Source organism: Zootermopsis nevadensis, unplaced genomic scaffold (assembly GCF_977971745.1).
Source record: "Zootermopsis nevadensis isolate Lab colony 2312 unplaced genomic scaffold, Znev_1.0 Znev_ptg000049l, whole genome shotgun sequence".
NCBI lineage: Eukaryota > Metazoa > Arthropoda > Insecta > Blattodea > Termopsidae > Zootermopsis > Zootermopsis nevadensis.
In genome coordinates this window covers 282,893-305,842 of record NW_028259181.1, presented here as the reverse complement: position 1 = coordinate 305,842, position 22,950 = coordinate 282,893, and the positions used below count along the sequence as shown (strand labels likewise).

General features: G+C 40.8%; 1 pseudogene across 1 annotated transcript in view; it reads right to left on the bottom strand.

The window, feature by feature from the left end:
* Positions 1-7,557: 7,557 nt before the first annotated feature.
* LOC147871550 (ryanodine receptor-like) overlaps positions 7,558-22,950 on the bottom strand; it is an 86,056-nt pseudogene continuing 70,663 nt past the window's right edge. The window contains exon 41 of the transcript XR_015538700.1: positions 7,558-14,412. The product of XR_015538700.1 is annotated as a ryanodine receptor-like (transcript). The remainder of the gene's footprint in view (positions 14,413-22,950) is intronic.

The window sequence follows — 22,950 nt, the reverse complement described above, 5'->3', positions numbered from 1 at the left end:
TCAATCAGAAATTTATCTTACGCTTACCAATGAGTACGATGTAAAGGGGTATTAATGATGCAGTTTATCCGGCCTTCTCAGGACTCAGAAACTGCTCAAGCACAGATGGAATGAAAATATTGGCTGTTAAGAAATTGTTATGAGTGGGTGCGTTCTGGATTCACCTAGTCTAGGACAGAAAATTTTCGCAGGGTTTTTGTGAATACGACAATGAACTTTCGGGCTCCATAAACCGTGCAAATTTTATTGGCCAGCGGAGCGATTGAAATCTTCTCAAAGAGGACTTTGTTCTGTGCAACGAGATTGTCATTCTCAGTGTGGCGGAAGCAGATGTTTGAAATTGTAGCTTTAGAATTAAAAATTACATGTCGTTCCGTCGGTTCCATCCTGGTTTTACCGCGACTTAGAACGGAATCCTGTGCTATTCACCCTTAGACAAGACGGTCCACTGTTACTGGCCTCAGACTGCAGGAAACTTGCGAAGGAAGTTCTGGACGTTAGTACGAGATAGCTATTACCTCACCTTGGTGTTTGTACTTTGCAGGACCCTACCGGAATATGGTCTGCATGCACAAGGCTCTTGGCAAATATCATAAAACACCTCTCTTACAGATTATACAAGCAAGACGACAAATGCTAATGTTACATATACCACCATAGTCCCTGCTTTTGTATCTGCCGTTTAGATAAAAAGGATTATCGGTTGTCTTTTGTATTACACTAATTTATCTCTGCAGTACGCGTAGTAATGGCTATGTCTTGGAAAATCTGTTGTAAGCAAAGGCTAGGGAAGGAATTGCTTCTCTTTATTGATGAGTATTAATCCTAGGCCGATGTCAGTCTATGTCCTTGTTCAGTGAGCCAAGAGAAATGTTGTGAGTGGACGCATTGAAAATCGGTGCTCTTTTGCGACAGTCATAATGATTTTATGCGGTGAGTTTGTTAATTTTATGCTCAAAGTTATTTATATTGTTCATAAGATGTGTCTATTATTTCAAGTCGAAGTAAGTATGAAATCACGATACATTAGAGGTTTCCAGCGTTGCTGGTCTTGACTTCGCACGACGTGGCCGCCATGTTGGTCATTGGATAAGGCAAGTGGGAGGGGGCGGCGTCTCTCCCTGAAGACAAGGAGAGACGCCGCAAGAAATTAAGGGAGAGATTCCGCACTTAAAAAAATACCACATCTGATTTAAAAAAATCACATACGTACATATTGAGTACTCAAAAATGCCTGGTCTATTGCATTATCTTATATTATTGAGGAAAATTAGTCCAGTGTTGAAAATACCGAGGAAAAACTCAACTGCAAGGAGGCAACTGGCTTTTGTCCTCACTGAAGCAGCCAACATAGAGGAAAGGCGAAAGAAGCAAAGAGGAAATGAAGTCAAAGATCAGAGGAAAAAGGCAAAGGTGAACAGTCCGAGTACTTCAGGTGTACAAGGTTGAAAAACGTGAAAAAAAAGTTCTAATCAAGAGACCCCTGAAAACTGTAACACCAACAAGTGCTGTGAGTACTGGGAAAACTGTTGCATGAGTTCTGCTCTCCGTACAAATTTCACTGACTAACGCTTAGACTCTAAATTCACTGGTTTAAGCTTTGACTCCAAGCAACCTCTGGAACATTTTGCTTTCAATGTACTTGATAATTGAACATTCATTTGATATTCAATAACTTTTCAATTTTTATTGGTATTCACATGTTTTCTCCATGTTAATGTTCACATTAATTCATTAGTTTGAATGAAATATATTAAAAAAATGTTGCCGTCAATCACAAATATAAAATTGTTAAAAGATTAAAACATCAATTAACGTTCCCCTTCGAGTACTCGATTACATAGCCATCAACAGGTGTTATGTAGTTAAAACTTATTACTGAAATACTGATTTTTATTGTTTTTTATAATTTATATTCTTCATTTTCTGATGATGTTCTTCTTGTTCTTTATATTATTTCTTCGTTGCGTTGTATTATCACGGGTCACTGTTATTAGGTTTGTAAAAAAAATTTTAATATATTTTAATACTTATAATCACAATATGACGCATTTACAATATCTTAGTTTGAACGAAGTTCATCAGTTTTCATTTACATATGTTTCTTTTTGAATTCAAGGATGTTTTCAAAGAGCGGCGTCTCTCCCGGCATGTCCGGGAGAGACGCCGCAAAGACAACTTTTTTTATCGCCCTGTATCTCTGAGAATTAATTTGCTTTAGATATTTTGTTTACGGATTAGTATAATACAGATCTTAAATATAATATCTCTGAATTTTCAGCCGTTTTGACCATTTTTGGATTGAGTTAGAACAAGTGTTGCAAAAAGTACGGCATCTCTCCTGGAATTACCTTATACGTATAATTTTGTGATGTTCGTGAACATAAGTCAGTAAGATGTGGTTATCAGTAGAATGCTTTGGATGGTGTTCAGTGTTAAAATTGGCCCAAGAAAAGTGTACACATTGAAGTACACATTGGCGTTCCAAAGAATTTTCTCCCGCTGCGTCACGTTCGTCATTGTTGAGCTGTCTTCCGAGGTCATCGCGAGCAACGCGCTCCAACAATGTCCTTGGGGCTTTGCAGTATCATATGATCCGAGGTCACTCTTGCGCAATAATGTGTTCCAACAATAGCCTCGATTCACACAGGTGCTCAAAGATGACAGATTGTAATGCGGGTTGCCAACCTCCACGTAAAATCGCGACAGACAAACTTCGACTGACCCACAAATTACACTTCGCTCACGCTAGAGTCTGTACTTTGTGGTGTATTAAACGACGCTGTCAGTACATCACGTTGAAATAAGAGGCACACAAGAAAGATTATTCTTGGCTTCGTGAGAAGAGAGACGGTAGCTGTCTAGGGAAGTCCATTACCACTGCCGACTGCGTTAGAAGGAACGAGGGGTGGGGCGGGGGTGGAGGAGAGGGGAGAGTCTAGAGTGAAGTAAAGTTTGTCCTGCTATACGCCATGTAGGCGTTTGGGGGAGAGGAGGTATAGCTCCTCTCTTTCTTGACCTTTCGGCACTAGATGGGGTGGTGAGTGGTCGGCATCACGCCCCGGCCGGCTTTACCCCCGGGAAAGGATCCCGGTACCCATTGTAGAGGAGGCTGGGTGGGCCCCAGAGGCTAGAGGAAAAATCCTCTGCCCCCGTCGGGGATCGAACCCCAGTCGTCCAGTAGCTAGTCACTATACTGACTGAGCTATCCCAGCTTATGACAGTCTAGAGTAGTGATCTCGGGTCTGAACCGTGCGCAAGGAGGGGAGAGAACGTAGGATTCATGATTTGTCTCCCTAAACAGCATTTTTCACGTCTTGGGATGCAGCAGTTAAAAAACGATCTGAGGTGGTGACTGATTCTCGGAGTAGGCCATGCAAGTTGTAATTGAATGGATGTCTCTTTATGTTACCTTCGATTTGGTCGTAAACTACTTAGATGACCAGATTCTGAACAGGAACACGCCACGTAAAAGACCACAAGCGTCACAATACGCAGTCGACTTGTGAACTTGCTTTGTGTGAGGTCGGGGGACACGTTTGTCCTGCCCCTCATGTCCGATGGGTTACACTGTAAAAGTTCCAGACCTCTGAATTAGATAATCATGCTCAGAAAAATCCCCTTGAGGGAGTGACGTGATGTTGTACAAAGCACGAATTTTACTAGACAGCTGGTGTTGCTGCTTCTAACTTCGTGTTCCTTATGAAACTAAGAAGCGTGCTCATGAAGAAATCCACCATATTATATTTTGGGGTAGATACTTTATTAGTTTCCCAGAAGACATGAAGTGCGATGGTACAATAAGTAGCAAAAGAATGGCCAGGGTACCAAATAAGGGTCTGTATACAGGCAACGTAGATACTAACTCCAAAGAGCAGAGTCCTTTTGCAAATGTTAATAAAACTCCCAGGTAGTCAAGAAATTTCCTGCCCTAGATTGAACTCTAAGGTTCATTACCGTGTTCACTAGTGCCCGCCAACCATCCCTATCCTCATCCAGATTAATTCAATGCGCACATTTCAAACTTATCTTTCTAAGATCAGTTTTAATATTATCCTCCCAGAGAGAAAGACAGAAATAAAAGAAGATAAAAGCAAAAATTAATCTGGAACAACAAAACCGAATGCCTTGATTCGAATTGGAGGGGAGGCATTTTCGAAATTCTTCATTTCAGTACGATTACCAACCTGAACCTATTTCTTCGTACCGCTGACATAACCCGAAGTAGTTTTAAAATAGGCGAACGTCGATCCACTGTCCACTGTTAACATGTTGGTCACATAATTACCCTTGATGTCATTGCATCCTCCCCCTCCCCTTTCGTCGCATTGTATTTTGCGCACGAGAATAGCTGAGGTTAGTCCGTAAAAATCCCCCGTACGTACAAACTATCCCACCCCCCACCCCAGTGACATTTACGAGGGCTACATGGCAATGTTCTAGCTAACAGTCAATCTGGGAAATGCACCTTCTAGCACCAAGCGATAAAAAATTTCGCTAACAGAGGGCAAAAAACACTCTTCTATCAGCTAATTGACTTTGATACCAGTTTTTTTTCCATGAAAATTCTTTATAAAAGAACTGGTGACACAGTCACACATGAGACTAATTCAATTGCATGGTGAAAAATATATATGTTACTTAATATTGGGCTAAACAAATGTTCATGAAATAACAAACGTGAAATAAATGCAAAATCTGAGAGCCTCTCTATGATCTAGATTCTAGATTCTAGAACTCCTTGAATACATCACGCTATGTGGACAGCAGAAAGATAATTCAGAATAATTTACTGCATTTATAATTTTGGATTATATGGTAAAAATGTCGTAAAAATCAAATCAATATAATTTTCTATTTCCTACAGAAAAAAGTGAATATACGAGGCGCGTCCTCAAAGTAAGTTTCCCACTCGTCCCACAGCTAGCAAACCTTATATTGCGCGAAGCGACTGTGCGTACGTGATAGCGCAATGACGTAGCATGGCGCATGCACTAACGGCACTTCCCGCGTTCTCACAATAGCATCGTTGCAGCTGTTGAAGATGGAGGTTCTTATTCCAGCTCCCGCCGACTGTGAAGTGCGGTCAGTGATAACGCTAGGCCGCACACGGCTCGACGGACAGCAAGTCTCCTGCAGGAGTTCAGCTGGGAGGTGTTTAATTATCCACCCTACAGCCCGGACCTCGCTCCCAGTGATTTCCATCTTTTCCTACACCTCAAGAAATTCCTGTCCGGTCAGCGTCAGCGTTTTGAGAATGACAGGGAGGCGGAGATGGTTGTCACACAGTGGTTCCAATCCCAGGCGGCAGACTTCTACGACACAGGTATTCAAAAGTTGGTCCCACGGTATGACCAATGTCTCAATTCCGGTGGCGAATATGTTGAAAAATAGCTGGACACTTGCTGTATCTGTTGCAATAAATATTTCCATGAAATTGTGTTTTGTTTCTGTAAACGGCCCCAGGGAAACTTACTTTAAGGACGAGCCTCGTAATTTTCACAATAATACGTTATTAGAGTGATCAAACAAAGGAGGGTTAGATGTACTGGTCAGCCCTGAAGATAGAAACAGCATATTACAACGAAACGCTGTTGTCATTCTGCGCGGCATTGCAACGTAGAAGACCGATGTGGTCAATTTCACTGCCGAGAGAATACGATTACACTCCGTAAAACGTAATATAATCATTATAATTTCTATGTCAAAATTCTGTGTAATAAGTCTTTTCCATGTGACCGGAGCAAGTAGCCTAGCGGAGACGAGGTACATGGCTAGATGAGAGATAAGATGTGTACCATTTTCTCTACTGCAGCTTTGTATAGAGTTACTATCACGTTTTCCAAGTAGTTGTTCGTGGGCATGCGCTGTTGTATTCGGTGTGGACTCGGGATCGCGGACACAAAAACGGGTTCACGTGGTAAATGACCAAACGATAACCAAAGTCTGTTCGTATAAGTAGCGTCTCCAAATGTGCGTACTTGAGTGACATTTCATTCAGACAAATAGGTTACTAAATAATCTAAAGAATTTATAATGGAACCTTTATCAACTTTAATATTCATGTCAGCATTAAATGACAGTATAATTCCATCTCACAATTTCACACAGTCAAAATGTTGGTATTACTGATGTCATGAACATTCCAAGTTTTATTAAAACAGTTATTTTGTTTAAATTTCATTAGAAAGAACGATATGAATTAGGAATGATGCCATAAGCCTATAGTTTCTTATAGATACATAAATTAAGTCTGGCATTTATTAAAAATTATACGTCTTACTGGCAGTAGACAGAGGACAGCTTTTTAATAGTTTTATAGACAAATGCCATGAATCTTCCTTCCCTATTTATAAATTATAATCATCCCATATAAAGTATCTAGTTGAAAATCCCATGATACGAGTTTCTGCGCACATTAGAACTCGGCCACGGCGTCCACTCGTCCCACAAACCGTACAAACAGTAGGACGCAATTGTGCGCATTGCCGATTCTGCACGAGTACCAGGGCGCATGCTCATACCTAAATGAAACTAACTACGACATTCTGACTGCATCTTCCCATTCCTTGCATTGTGCAAAAAAAGGAGAAGAGATTCCGAAGTGGCTGAGATGGAAAAAGGAGATATGGCCTAGAATTTTAGTAAAATTATCTCTCACGTATAACGTAATTACCTGCAGAGTTAACAAGTTCCCTGTTCAATCTATAGACCTATCGAAATGTTGCGGATTCTTTAAAAGTCGATTTATATTCATCTCTAATTCAGACTATTGTATTTATTTAATGATGTTCATTCATTTTTAAGTTATGTACTTTAGGTTATATGGTTTTGCAATCTTATGAGTTGTTTTATTTTGAGTGTGGTGTGTTGTTTTGTTGTGTCTTATTGTTTTTGTTGTGTCTCATTGTAGGACCACTGCCACCAGGTAAAAACCCATTTGCAGTCAATAATAATAATAATAATAATAATAATAATTACCGTATTCACAAGGCCCCGCCAGCTGTCCCTATCCTGAGCCAGATGAATCCAATCTACCCCTACCCGTTCTACTTCACTAATATCCATCTTAATGTTATCCTAACTACTCCTAGCTCTTCTGAGTGGTGTCTTTCTCCAGCCACCTCTCACTTCAGCGCCCTCATGCTTTGTTCTTCCCTTAACGTGAGAGATCAGGTGTACTCGCACAAGACAACAGATGAGATTAAGACGACTGTATTCTGGGATTTTACGTCGTGTAGTCTGGTACAAATTTATCGACGTTTCGGAGGTGCTTGTTGCGAAACAGGCACATCAAGTGACTTTGTGCCGCGACATTTGTACTATAGTGCGTACAGGCCTTTAGACCATCGCGTATGACAGAAGCATTCTCGAGTTTTGACCGAATTAAAAGAATGTGTATGATGTTTCTGAAATATAGTGCACCACTTTAGGGGTGTGTTCTTAGCACAGGAACAATAAAAGGAGTCTAAAACACAAGTCCTTGGAGATTTCGTCTTTGAGTCATGTGCTAGTTTATTTTGGAAACAGTAGAATAAGAAATAATATAAAAACGAGTCCACAGGAAAACATTTATTTCCAAATCTCTGAACTCAACGTTATACATAATTGTTTTGACAACAATATAAATTACAAACAATGCTCATTGTGATGTCCTTGTGCGCATCTCAATAAGGATTGTCGCATGCTCTAAAATTCCAGGCTTGTTAGGTACTGACTATTTTTTTTTATTTGGTGTTCTGTCTGACGACAGGTCCATATGAACAGGATCCTTCCATCCTTTTCTCTTCTCGGACTGGGACCTGTTCATATACGTTCTTGGCAGATGATCCAGAAGTGGTTTGCCATTGCCTTCTTCTGTGTAATTGTTGGGATGCCACGGAGGAAAACTCTGTGTTGCCTAGGCCACGGCGTTGCCCAACACAAGTTATAAATTCGGGTACCGCCGGGAATCGTATATGACATTAAATCTGTGTTCTTTATTTGGGGTGAACGTTCAAGTCTAATACACTACGACACAACAGATAAAAATTACTGCAATTCATATTTTAAAACTTGAAGCTTTCTAATTGGGGCAATAATGCAACAAATTGGCAGCTTAACGATAACAAAATTCCCCGAATTTGATATTGTCCTAATTCCCTTGTGACTGTGATTCTGATTTCTCCGTCTTCCATACGTAACAGAATGAACCTCCCACATTATCGAGGGATTTCTCCCCTGCGTTTGTATTCTGATACTGTCCTTTAACCTGGTGAGAAGAGACATGAACTAAGATCTCTGAGAAGTTTTATTCTTTGTAGACCAGAGAGTTTCTTTGTTCGTGTTTCAGCCCTGCACGTAGGCACCAAACAGGAGCTCATTCGTTCTTTTTGCAAGAAGGTGAAACTCGTAATGGAGAAGCAATGCCCTGCACAATTAATTTTTAAATCCCATCCATCTTGTTATCACCTGCTTCACTGTGGAAGACGGTCTCTTTGAAAGCAGATAACTCGAATTTAAAAGAATGGGACAAACGAGTGGAGTTCGTTACGGAAACACAACTCTGTACTTAAGTAGAAATTGTTTTCCCGCCGTGAAATCGTCTTTCATCCGAAAAATTAACCACGTGACAGATTTTTCAATACGTGGTACTAGAAAGAAAGACCTGACTTAGTAATGAGTAACTCTTCATTTCGCATTTGTACGCTTCGTACGTTTCTCAGAATAAACAGCGATTATTTCCTTAAACGGCGTTAACCAGTCGATCTTCGCGACGGTGAAGTGTGGTGTTTTCTTCGCGGTGCGGGCTGAAACCTTTAATATTACTTAGACGAGCTTCGAATTCAACAGGTCAATTCGTCCAATTATTCTTAACATGATATTCATTGCTTCTGGTGCGACTCTGCCCAGCACCAGAACTGCCTTCTTCATTTCGAATTTCGTCTCTCCCCTGATTATCATTTTAGATGGTCCTTACATTCTTCTTACGCCCGGTCGGCATGATGACCCGCGAAGCAGGTAATTCTGCTTTGATACAGTGGTCTAGCGGTTAGAACGCTGGCCTTGTAATTCTGGGGTCTCGGGTTCGAATTTATAACTTATGTTGGGCAAGGCCGTGGTCTAGGCAACACGGAGTTTTCCTCCGTGGCATCCCAACAATTACTCCATTCACACACAGAAGAAGGCAATGGCAAACCACTTCTGGATCATCTGCCAAGAACGTATATGAACAGGTCCCAGTCCGAGAAAAGGATGGAAGGATCCTGTTCAAATGGACCTGTCGTCAGACAGAACACTAAATAATAATAAGATGAGGTGGTCTAGCGGTTAGAACGCTGGCCTTGTAATCCTGGTGTCACGGGTTCGAATTTATAACTTGTGTTGGGCAAGGCCGTGGTCTAGGCAACACGGAGTTTTCCTCCGTGGCATCCCAACAATTACTCCATTCACACACAGAAGAAGGCAATGGCAAACCACTTCTGGATCATCTGCCAAGAACGTATATGAACAGGTCCTAGTCCGAGAAAAGGATGGAAGGATCCTGTTTATATGGACCTGTCGTCAGACAGAACACTAAATAATAATAAGATGAGGTGGTCTAGCGGTTAGAACGCTGGCCTTGTAATCCTGGGGTCTCGGGTTCGAATTTATAACTTGTGTTGGGCAAGGCCGTGGTCTAGGCAACACGGAGTTTTCCTCCGTGGCATCCCAACAATTACTCCATTCACACACAGAAGAAGGCAATGGCAAACCACTTCTGGATCATCTGCCAAGAACGTATATGAACAGGTCCCAGTCCGAGAAAAGGAGGGAAGGATCCTGTTCATATGGACCTGTCGTCAGACAGAACACTAAATAATAATAAATAAATAGGTTACAGTTACATCTCTTGAACTAAGGATCCGGTAAGACTATAATATGACAGACAAAGACAGAGAATGCGTGTCGAGAGAAAGAGTGAGATGAGGTGAATCTAAGAAGGGGGACAGATATTATTAAGACGGGCCACAGGCTAAAACGTTCCCCAAGAAACCTGTTCTATTTCCTTCCTTGTCTTGACCGACAGAGGTCACTGATCGAGTCCCGAACAAGATTTGTTCCCTGTTTATCTTACGCAGAATGACTTTTAGTGAGGTTTGAGATTCCGAGGGCGAATGGTATGTGCGATGGTGCCAGAAAGAACCTTCGAAACGTCGGTAAACTTCTACCAGACTACACGGAGCAACATTCTATGAGTCACCTCTGTTCCCTGCGTTGTTATGACCTAAAAACAAACATCGATTAAATATCACTGCATGAAATGAGAACTGTGGCTTTCGCGGAACATAAAAGGTCGGGATAAAATCACGAAAATTTTTGGAAAATCTCGGTCTCGGCTGAAATTCGAAGCAGGCATGTACGTAAGAAGTGTTACCGCTTCGAACATGAATTAGTTATCTTTCACCATTAAGATGGTTTCATAAAAAAACAGAAGATATTTGAAGTTCGTTTAAAAGTTTTATTCTTAGATTTAGGCCGAAAATAAAGTTTATTTCTTCCCCTTATGACATTTCGCGGGCGTGTTTAAGGTTTTATTTATGTGCAATGTATGTTTCTCAGGATAAACAGATTATTTACCTTAACAGCATTAACCAGTTGATCTTTGTCACAGAGACAAGTTGTGGTTTCTTTGAGGAAGAAGGGAAGTTTCCATTTAGAACTTCATCCTTTCATAACAACGCAAACCAACGTACACTCGTCTGAAGTTCCTTGTCGGTCCAACCCGACTTTTTATAAGACATAACCAAACGTCCGCGTTCGCGAACTGAAAATCTAGAAGTAATATAACACCACAATTCTTCGCTGTGCTTATATTTCCCAAGATTTTGTATAATTCTATATTGAATCTTGGGTAGAAATTACAAGACTACACTCTGTTTCCCCGCTGGTTGTACGACACATTCCATAACCAGTCTCACACATAGGAAAGAACTACATCCCCTGCAATATAGGCATCCCTTTCTTACCACCCCTAAACAATGTACGTGACTGTAGTGATCAATGGCGCCCGAAGACTAAACCGCCTATATATATATATATATATATATATATATATATATATATATATATCACACCAGTCTTCCCTCCGCCACATACAAACAGACGTGACGGAATTTGTTAATTTTCGAAACCAGAAACAAGTGTCAAGATCACAGTTTCTTTCGACACTGCGCGTAGGAAATAAGTTTAAATATTGCAGAGCCGAGTGAGAATTCCATATGTCAGTAATGTTGAATTGTTCCTTGTCCCTTGAAGCGAGATCTCGTCTGAATCGTATTTAAGAATTCGGTCCGTACCTCGAAGAAAACACGTCACTTCACAGACGCAGAAGTAGCGTGAAGTGCGATGCGCCTTTGTTCGTATAAATAAATGTTTGTAGAACCTAAACCATTCGTGATATGTAAAATCTGAAAACAGATTTGGAAAGCTCATGACGTAATACGTATTTCGTACGCAATATGTCCAGATCCATCTCTTACGGTTTTCGAGAGGCGGACGCTTAACGCGAAAATTGTACGCGTTGGTTCATTAAATTTACAATAAATGTATAAACAATTATAATTACAACAAAATACGTTACAAATTCTTAAAGGTCTTCATTTACTGATCATTTTACATATAAGTTACATTACCCGTACTCTCCGCATTCCGGAGGAATGAACGTTTAAATGTGTCTCGGCGCTGGATCTTACACGTGTTCGCAACTAACGCTGATTTGCCGAATCACCCTTCCGTATGGACGTATTTACGTCATTAAAGTACACGCTCCTTCTCAACATGGCAACGCTGGAGACTGAAGGCCAAGCAGAGTAGCGAAGCGATTTCCCCCCCCCCCCTTCCGGTCAGCTGACTTAGTGATTCATGTGCGTGTTGCAACAAATCTGGGCTTTGCCGGCCGTGAGATAAAATCTGGTTGAAAAATAAGAAACACGTACACGGCCCAACAAAGCAGAGGACCACCATCTGTAATTTTAACACTTTACGAAAATTATTGTATAATATACCTCGTGCGCCTGACTGCTGCGATCGTGGGTTCGAGTCCCACTCAAGGCCGATCACTCATGCAAGGAGATCACAAAGAGATCAGTCATAAAATTAACGAAGAAGGAAGAAAGAAAGGCCTAAAGAGAGAGAGAGAGCGGAACAAAGAAGCAACGAGGAATCCTAGGAGGGAGCGTAGCTTCGTCAATGTAGAAAGGCGAGAGAGAAAGAGAGAGCCACACTTGGCCCAGCCGATCAAGGCCACAGAATTGTACTCCTACACGGAATTATCAGCGTCACAACGCACTGCAGGTCAGGGCTGAAGAAACCCAATCATACACGATGGGAGATTGGCTTCGATTCCCGGCAGCATTGCTACTTGGAAAAATGTCTTCGCAAAGACCGATTGTGGACAGTGACACTGAGAACCAGACGCGTCGTCAGAATTTGCAAACGATTCGATCAGACGAAAAAAAACACTTTCAAAATTCACAGCCGTAGTTCGGCGAGTTGCCACAGAATCGCTGTGACCCAGACAGTAATATACGAAGCAACGCAAAATCTCTTATCAACCCCGATCGTTATCATGGAGACGACTTGTGTTTTCTCTGAGATTATGAACTGAATTTGTACACAGACGAACTTCGGTCTTCAAGAAACGTATCGCATCCATCTTCAGTGTAGAGTTTTCTACAACAGCGTAATTCATATTCGTAAGTCCCGAAAACAAGTCACGCTTAGGCCTATCTGCTCGTACCGAGAATGAGACTTCGCGTCCCTGACGAAAGCTGCGTCGTTAGCCTGAACCTCCGACCGATTTACCCCGTTCGAGACAGCAAGACGTAAACTCAAACAACGGACGCGAGAGCTTTGCAAGGAGCCACGTACCTTATCAAACGCACGGACGCAAATACTTTCCTATTGATGGAGTATTTCAATAATTCAGAACACGCTCCGTCCATTTTGTTGAGGAGAGAAGAAGGCACGACGTTTTAAAACGCGCCAAAGCTCGGCATCGACGTTCGACTTTTATATTTTTGACATAAATACGTCTATATTTTCGGGTCAGTTCATTCGGCAAAAAGTGAAACGAAAACAAAACGAAAAAGTGAAACGAAAACGTGTAACTGCATTGTTATGTTACCTTGGAAACGTCAATTGTTTATCAACAAATTGACAATAATGGTCTTAATCAAACTTTACTGAATTGTAAAGCATGTATAAAGGTAAATATTTAGAATAAAGCCAATATATAAACTTCCTTTCCGTATAGACGTATTTACGTCAAGTTCTCCGGAACCGTGGTTCCACTGACAACTTTCTCCTCGCAACTAAAGCAGATGGCGTGAGAGAGAGTTTAAAGCAGAGAATTCAACGTAGAGGCGGGACAGAGACCGGTCTACGGTCCACTGCCTGCAGCGAGCGATACCACGTTCTGTCCCGCTGATATTAACGTGCGAACTCTGGGGATTGCCACAATAAATTTTGACCTGGGACGCTCAATCAGATGTTCCAGGGGCGCTGTCATCACTTTGCGTGCGTGGAGAGGGCTGATAAGGGACCTGTTTCGGGATGTTGTGAACACGGTAATGAACATTGAAATGCCGTAAAATATGAGTATTTTGTGGAGTCATTGTCAAATTCCACTAAGTACTTTACTCAGAATCACACTAGATCTTTTTTTTCTTTAGGGGTTAAATACCAAGTTTCACACTCCTATAAAGTAATTTGCTTTTGCATTTTGAATGAGAGAAATTCAGATGGAAGATTCCGAACTGCGGGTGTTCTCCGAATTTAAATGCCTTTAAGGAATAATTTTATTAACACTGTCCTTCGTCAGATGCTTTTGATTTCGAAATATCTGTCGTCTCTTTGTGTGACGGGTACTTAAATGGGATTTTAAATACTGTTAAGTTGGCTTAATCGTATTGATGGAGTGGCCTAAGACATGAATGTGGTTGCACGCGGTCCGAATCACTGAAGCGAGAATCGAACTCAGGACAGGGACCCCAAGTCTAGCCCGAGATCCCAGGAACGTCACCGACCTTGCAAAAGCGATCGTGGAACAGGTTTTCGTTGTGGCAAGCGATAGATGGGCGAGCATCGAACTCAGGACAGTCTCAAGTAGTCGCAGATGGAAATACAAATTATAATTCGAATCTTTAGGATGCTTAAAGTTTAGATTAAATATTATAGTAAAAGGTAGACGTAATAAAATCATGTGGATGTGCGTTCGGAGTATTGGTGACACGCAGTCTGCGTCGGGGACAAGACTACCTGTCAGGGGCGTGGCTTTCCTTCCTCTCTCGTGATTGGCCGGCTTCAGTTTGTAGTTGCTAGCCGCCATGATGGGTCGTCCTTGTGAAGCTCTAGTCTTTCAGATTGTGTGGTGGTGCTCGTGTGTTTAAACTGTGAACAAGTGTGCGTAATTATGCAGTGATACATCATAACAGAATACATAAATCGAGAGTTTTACCTTCTTTTAATTCTTGAAGATCACCCAGCTCGCTTTGTAGCAGACCTGCAGCTATATCAGCAGTTAAGGCTGGTTATTACATACAAGTGTTTCTTACTGTCTGACTGTACAGCATTAATTTCGTTCTCTCGTTATATGATTTATTTGTTCTGGTTACGATTCCTTTCATAGTTCGTGCTTCTCGATTAAACGTGTAAAAGAGGTCCATAGATCTGCGTGTTTAAATTAGCTGTAGATGAATCATAAGACGGATTTCGCGGCCCTCCTTTTGTTGTTCAGTCTTTGGATCCTTACCAGAGTAAAGAAAGCCGTGATTTTAAGTGGAAATTTTATGAAAAGGCTCGCCTGAAACACGGCTGCCCACGAAACCTGAAGAATTATCGAAGTGCTTCAATTAAAAAACCCATTAAATTACTGGGTGATGTGTTTGAAAATTATCATTTCGTGTTACCTCGTACGAAGCGTGTGTATGCCTCCTCGCCCTGATGATGGAAGGAGTAAGCTCATGTGAAAAGTCTGTCATCTTCAGTGCATGTGGTTCTTGTGGTGGATGAGGTGGCACTGGGGCATGTTTATTCTTTGATCATTTCGGTGTTCCTCCGTCTGTATAATTCCGCTGCCGCCTCATTCCATCGCAAGTACCAAGAATATGTCTCTTTCGAGTGGGTGCCGCGTAGCTGTTAAATATCGCCGCTCGACTGTACTTTTGTAACTATTACACACGATCAAGTTCACTGGCGTAGGTTCGTAGAACGTAAATTATCGCATAAATAAATTCGTCTGCGCTACAAATGGCTTGCTTATGCCCCCCCCCCCCCCCGATGCAGAGTTTTTCCTTTATCATGCTGAGCAGATACCCTGACGAAGTATTGTGGAATGGATGCTAATAATTTTCTTCTCACTTCGTATTATTCTGTGTTTCTTTCAGAGATGTCCTTATCGTCAACAGTGCGGCCGATAACGCGTCTCTTAAGTGATATCTGGATACCAGGCAACAGCAGTGAGTGTTTATTTAACAGTAGTTGAACCTATAACGAATAGTTACGTCATTGATCACAAAGCATTTTCGTTTGTATAGGACAGCGACAATCCTGATAGGTTTTCGTGGTTTTCCACAGTCCTTCGAGGAGCGTTCCGTAATTTTTCCTTGAATTAGACCACGACCGTTTTCTCTCAAATTCCTTCCAGCTTATTAATCGTAATATAATTCGATGTTGTGCATCTCGAGCTACGATTAGCGTCGTTAAATAAACCACAAGTAATAATAATCCGCGGTATGATTTACGGAAAGTAATGTTGTCAGTTCATGCATTGCACATAAAATTAAATTTTACAACCACTGGGATGACAAAGATATGGATATTTAGCTGGCAACGATGAGTCTAAGGCTTATTGTTGCTCTGCGCTAGTCTCTTGTTTTAGAAGATTGTACCATAAAATCAAAGTTAGCGAATGTTTACTCCATAAATGCGATTGTGTGTGTTGTACATCGTGGCGTCACAGAAACCCGTATAATTACAAGTACGGAGGAGTTGTGTGTGACTTTCGACTTTCGATCGGCATCTTCCAGAGGCACAAATTCTAACAATCTCCGCCCGAAGGCTACGTGCATATTTCAGTCTACTGATAATTCGTATTCTGTAAGCAAATGCGCAGACGTCAAATCGAGGTGACTAGACACAAAGATGAATGCGTGGACAATCTATTTAGGTGTTCTGTACTTTGCAGGTAATGTGGAAATGCGACTAGAACGTGTTTGTCGGAGGGTTTTTTTTTTAATTATTAGCTGGTTTTTCTGAGTGCTTCCAAGCAAATACCAGGAATGTGCAGTGGTGTACAACGATTTACTTAGAACGACATTTTAGATTAGTCTATCAGTTCTTCTAAATAATATTTAAATATACAGTTAGTACCTAAATAAAAACGTCTTTATAGCAACAATCCATTTGTTAATGTTGTTTATTTTGAGCACATAAATTCATTGTGTGGGGGAAATGTAGATTTTTTTTACCGTTAAAGTATATGGTGCATATAATTACCACTGAGACTTAAGGGTTATTAAAAACGGTCGCATACTCTTGAATAAAATAAGGTAATTTATTTCAAGTAACTCTCTGGAGAAAGAGCGCTGGCATATGTGATTTTGAGACGACTATTAGGCGTAGCTGGATAAGATCGTCATAAGAATTTTTGCCAACAAAGAAAGCCTGGAATGAAAATCGGAGAAATCGTTTCGAAATGTAAGCAGACCAACTTTGGCAGGACCGAAGGGACTTAGGCCACGATCTTGCGAATCTTGGAAAATAATGTTAACAAATTGACCCTAGTGAGTTTTCAGCGAACCTTCTGAAACACGAAGTAGATTTGTAGATATTTAAGAATCCAGTTAATACTTCAAAGAAAATACCAAACATCACAACTAGTTCAACCCTCCCCAACTCCCAAAATAAATTCACAGAAATAACAGCTACTTTAACGTTCTTGACGAATACATACGTACAAATACAAAGCGAGAGAGAAAATCGCCCAGGAGTGACCAGAATGTCTCCCATTTAATTATCCGTCAGGCTGCCTGTTAAAGGACATGATGCAGCTACTAACCAGTGAAATGTAAATGGCTACTGATATAACTGTTATTGTCAGTTACCAGTTCCTGTTATTTAAATAACAGCAGCAAACTGGTTACTGGTAATTCAGCTTGCCGACCTCAGCTACTGTTCAGTGAAACGTGATCGGTACTTCCACTAACAGCTACATGGCAGATACCAGTTCCACTAATTCAGAGAGTTGCTACAAATAACCAGTTATTGGAAAGTGCAGCTACTAACCAGTGAAATGTAAATGGCTACTGATATAACTGTTATTGTCAGTTACCAGTTCCTGTTATTTAAATAACAGCAGGAAACTGGTTACTGGTAATTCAGCTTGCCGACCTCAGCTACTGTTCAGTGAAACGTGATCACGATCTCCACTAACAGCGACATGGCAGTTATCAGTTCCACTAATTCAAACAGTTGCTGCAAATAACAGTTATTGGAAAGTGCAGCTACTAACCAGTGAAATGTAAATGGCTACTGATATAACTGTTATTGTCAGTTACCAGTTACTGTTATTTAAATAACAGCAGGAAACTGGTTACTGGTAATTCAGCTTGCCGACCTCAGCTACTGTTCAGTGAAAAGTGATCGGGATCTCCACTAACAGCGACATGGCAGTTATCAGTTCCACTAATTCAAACAGTTGCTGCAAATAACCAGTTTTTGGAAAGTGCAGCTACTAACCAGTGAAATGTAAATGGCTACTGATATAACTGTTATTGTCAGTTACCAGTTCCTGTTATTTAAATAACAGCAGCAAACTGGTTACTGGTAATTCAGCTTGCCGACCTCAGCTACTGTTCATTGAAACGTGATCACGATCTCCACTAACAGCGACATGGCAGTTATCAGTTCCACTAATTCAAACAGTTGCTGTAAATAACAGTTATTGGAAAGTGCAGCTACTAACCAGTGAAATGTAAATGGCTACTGATATAACTGTTATTGTCAGTTACCAGTTCCTGTTATTTAAATAACAGCAGCAAACTGGTTACTGGTAATTCAGCTTGCCGACCTCAGCTACTGTTCAGTGAAACGTGATCACGATCTCCACTAACAGCGACATGGCAGTTATCAGTTCCACTAAATCAAACAGTTGCTGCAAATAACAGTTATTGGAAAGTGCAGCTACTAACCAGTGAAATGTAAATGGCTACTGATATAACTGTTATTGTCAGTTACCAGTTCCTGTTATTTAAATAACAGCAGGAAACTGGTTACTGGTAATTCAGCTGCCGACCTCAGCTACTGTTCAGAGAAACGTGATCAGGATCTCCACTAACAGCGACATGGCAGTTATCAGTTTCACTAATTCAAACAGTTGCTGCAAATAACCAGTTATTGGAAAGTGCAGCTACTAACCAGTGAAATGTAAATGGCTACTGATATAACTGTTATTGTCAGTTACCAGTTCCTGTTATTTAAATAACAGCAGGAAACTGGTTACTGGTAATTCAGCTTGCCGACCTCAGCTACTGTTCAGTGAAACGTGATCAGGATCTCCACTAACAGCGACATGGCAGTTATCAGTTCCACTAATTCAAACAGTTGCTTCAAATAACCAGTTATTGGAAAGTGCAGCTACTAACCAGTGAAATGTAAATGGCTACTGATATAACTGTTATTGTCAGTTACCAGTTCCTGTTATTTAAATAACAGCAGGAAACTGGTTACTGGTAATTCAGCTTGCCGACCTCAGCTACTGTTCAGTGAAACGTGATCGGGATCTCCACTAACAGCGACATGGCAGTTATCAGTTCCACTAATTCAAACAGTTGCTGCAAATAACAGTTATTTGAAAGTGCAGCTACTAACCAGTGAAATGTAAATGGCTACTGATATAACTGTTATTGTCAGTTACCAGTTCCTGTTATTTAAATAACAGCAGGAAACTAGTTACTGGTAATTCAGCTTGCCGACCTCAGCTACTGTTCAGTGAAAAGTGATCGGGATCTCCACTAACAGCGACATGGCAGTTATCAGTTTCACTAATTCAAACAGTTGCTGCAAATAACCAGTTATTGGAAAGTGCAGCTACTAACCAGTGAAATGTAAATGGCTACTGATATAACTGTTAATGTCAGTTACCAGTTCCTGTTATTTAAATAACAGCAGGACCTGGTTACTGTTAATTCAGCTGCCGACCTCAGCTACTGTTCAGTGAAAAGTGATCGGGATCTCCACTAACAGCGACATGGCAGTTATCAGTTCCACTAATTCAAACAGTTGCTGCAAATAACAGTTATTCGAAAGTGCAGCTACTAACCAGTGAAATGTAAATGGCTACTGATATAACTGTTATTGTCAGTTACCAGTTCCTGTTATTTAAATAACAGCAGTAAAGTGGTTACTGGTAATTCAGCTGCCGACCTCAGGTACTGTTCAGTGAAACGTGATCGGTATCTCCACTAACAGCGACATGGCAGTTATCAGTTCCACTAATTCAAACAGTTGCTGCAAATAACAGTTATTGGAAAGTGCAGCTACTAACCAGTGAAATGTAAATGGCTACTGATATAACTGTTATTGTCAGTTACCAGTTCCTGTTATTTAAATAACAGCAGGAAACTGGTTACTGGTAATTCAGCTTGCCGACCTCAGCTACTGTTCAGTGAAACGTGATCGGGATCTCCACTAACAGCGACATGGCAGTTATCAGTTCCACTAATTCAAACAGTTGCTGCAAATAACAGTTATTTGAAAGTGCAGCTACTAACCAGTGAAATGTAAATGGCTACTGATATAACTGTTATTGTCAGTTACCAGTTCCTGTTATTTAAATAACAGCAGGAAACTAGTTACTGGTAATTCAGCTTGCCGACCTCAGCTACTGTTCAGTGAAAAGTGATCGGGATCTCCACTAACAGCGACATGGCAGTTATCAGTTTCACTAATTCAAACAGTTGCTGCAAATAACCAGTTATTGGAAAGTGCAGCTACTAACCAGTGAAATGTAAATGGCTACTGATATAACTGTTAATGTCAGTTACCAGTTCCTGTTATTTAAATAACAGCAGGACCTGGTTACTGTTAATTCAGCTGCCGACCTCAGCTACTGTTCAGTGAAAAGTGATCGGGATCTCCACTAACAGCGACATGGCAGTTATCAGTTCCACTAATTCAAACAGTTGCTGCAAATAACAGTTATTCGAAAGTGCAGCTACTAACCAGTGAAATGTAAATGGCTACTGATATAACTGTTATTGTCAGTTACCAGTTCCTGTTATTTAAATAACAGCAGTAAAGTGGTTACTGGTAATTCAGCTGCCGACCTCAGGTACTGTTCAGTGAAACGTGATCGGTATCTCCACTAACAGCGACATGGCAGTTATCAGTTCCACTAATTCAAACAGTTGCTGCAAATAACAGTTATTGGAAAGTGCAGCTACTAACCAGTGAAATGTAAATGGCTACTGATATAACTGTTATTGTCAGTTACCAGTTCCTGTTATTTAAATAACAGCAGGAAACTGGTTACTGGTAATTCAGCTTGCCGACCTCAGCTACTGTTCAGTGAAAAGTGATCGGGATCTCCACTAACAGCGACATGGCAGTTATCAGTTCCACTAATTCAAACAGTTGCTGCAAAAAACCAGTTATTGGAAAATGCAACTACTAACCAGTGAAATGTAAATGGCTACTGATATAACTGTTATTGTCATTTACCAGTTCCTGTTATTTAAATAACAGCAGGAAACTGGTTACTGGTAATTCAGCTTGCCGACCTCAGCTACTGTTCAGTGAAACGTGATCAGGATCTCCACTAACAGCGACATGGCAGTTATCAGTTCCACTAATTCAAACAGTTGCTTCAAATAACCAGTTATTGGAAAGTGCAGCTACTAACCAGTGAAATGTAAATGGCTACTGATATAACTGTTATTGTCAGTTACCAGTTCCTGTTATTTAAATAACAGCAGGAAACTGGTTACTGGTAATTCAGCTGCCGACCTCAGCTACTGTTCAGTGAAACGTGATCGGGATCTCCACTAACAGCGACATGGCAGTTATCAGTTCCACTAATTCAAAGAGTTGCTGCAAATAACCAGTTATTGGAAAGTGCAGCTACTAACCAGTGAAATGTAAATGGCTACTGTTATAACTGTTATTGTCTGTTACCAGTTCCTGTTATTTAAATAACAGCAGGAAACTGGTTACTGGTAATTCAGCTGCCGACCTCAGCTACTGTTCAGTGAAACGTGATCGGGATCTCCACTAACAGCGACATGGCAGTTATCAGTTCCACTAATTCAAACAGTTGCTGCAAATAACAGTTATTGGAAAGTGCAGCTACTAACCAGTGAAATGTAAATGGCTACTGATATAACAGTTATTGTCAGTTACCAGTTCCTGTTATTTAAATAACAGCAGGAAACTAGTTACTGGTAATTCAGCTTGCCGACCTCAGCTACTGTTCAGTGAAAAGTGATCGGGATCTCCACTAACAGCGACATGGCAGTTATCAGTTGCACTAATTCAAACAGTTGCTGCAAATAACCAGTTATTGGAAAGTGCAGCTACTAACCAGTGAAATGTAAATGGCTACTGATATAACTGTTAATGTCAGTTACCAGTTCCTGTTATTTAAATAACAGCAGGAAACTGGTTACTCGTAATTCAGCTTGCCGACCTCAGCTACTGTTCAGTGAAACGTGATCGGGATCTCCACTAACAGCGACATGGCAGTTATCCGTTCCACTAATTCAAACAGTTGCTGCAAATAACAGTTATTTGAAAGTGCAGCTACTAACCAGTGAAATGTAAATGGCTACTGATATAACTGTTATTGTCAGTTACCAGTTCCTGTTATTTAAATAACAGCAGGAAACTAGTTACTGGTAATTCAGCTTGCCGACCTCAGCTACTGTTCAGTGAAAAGTGATCGGGATCTCCACTAACAGCGACATGGCAGTTATCAGTTTCACTAATTCAAACAGTTGCTGCAAATAACCAGTTATTGGAAAGTGCAGCTACTAACCAGTGAAATGTAAATGGCTACTGATATAACTGTTAATGTCAGTTACCAGTTCCTGTTATTTAAATAACAGCAGGACCTGGTTACTGTTAATTCAGCTGCCGACCTCAGCTACTGTTCAGTGAAAAGTGATCGGGATCTCCACTAACAGCGACATGGCAGTTATCAGTTCCACTAATTCAAACAGTTGCTGCAAATAACAGTTATTCGAAAGTGCAGCTACTAATCAGTGAAATGTAAATGGCTACTGATATAACTGTTATTGTCAGTTACCAGTTCCTGTTATTTAAATAACAGCAGCAAACTGGTTACTGGTAATTCAGCTTGCCGACCTCAGCTACTGTTCAGTGAAACGTGATCACGATCTCCACTAACAGCGACATGGCAGTTATCAGTTCCACTAATTCAAACAGTTGCTGCAAATAACCAGTTATTGGAAAGTGCAGCTACTAACCAGTGAAATGTAAATGGCTACTGATATAACTGTTATTGTCAGTTACCAGTTCCTGTTATTTAAATAACAGCAGGAAAGTGGTTACTGGTAATTCAGCTGCCGACCTCAGGTACTGTTCAGTGAAACGTGATCGGTATCTCCACTAACAGCGACATGGCAGTTATCAGTTCCACTAATTCAAACAGTTGCTGCAAATAACTGTTATTGGAAAGTGCAGCTACTAACCAGTGAAATGTAAATGGCTACTGATATAACTGTTATTGTCAGTTACCAGTTCCTGTTATTTAAATAAAAGTAGGAAACTGGTTACTGGTAATTCAGCTGCCGACCTCAGCTACTGTTCAGTGAAACGTGATCGGGATCTCCACTTACAGCGACATGGCAGTTATCAGTTCCACTAATTCAAACAGTTGCTGCAAATAACAGTTATTGGAAAGTGCAGCTA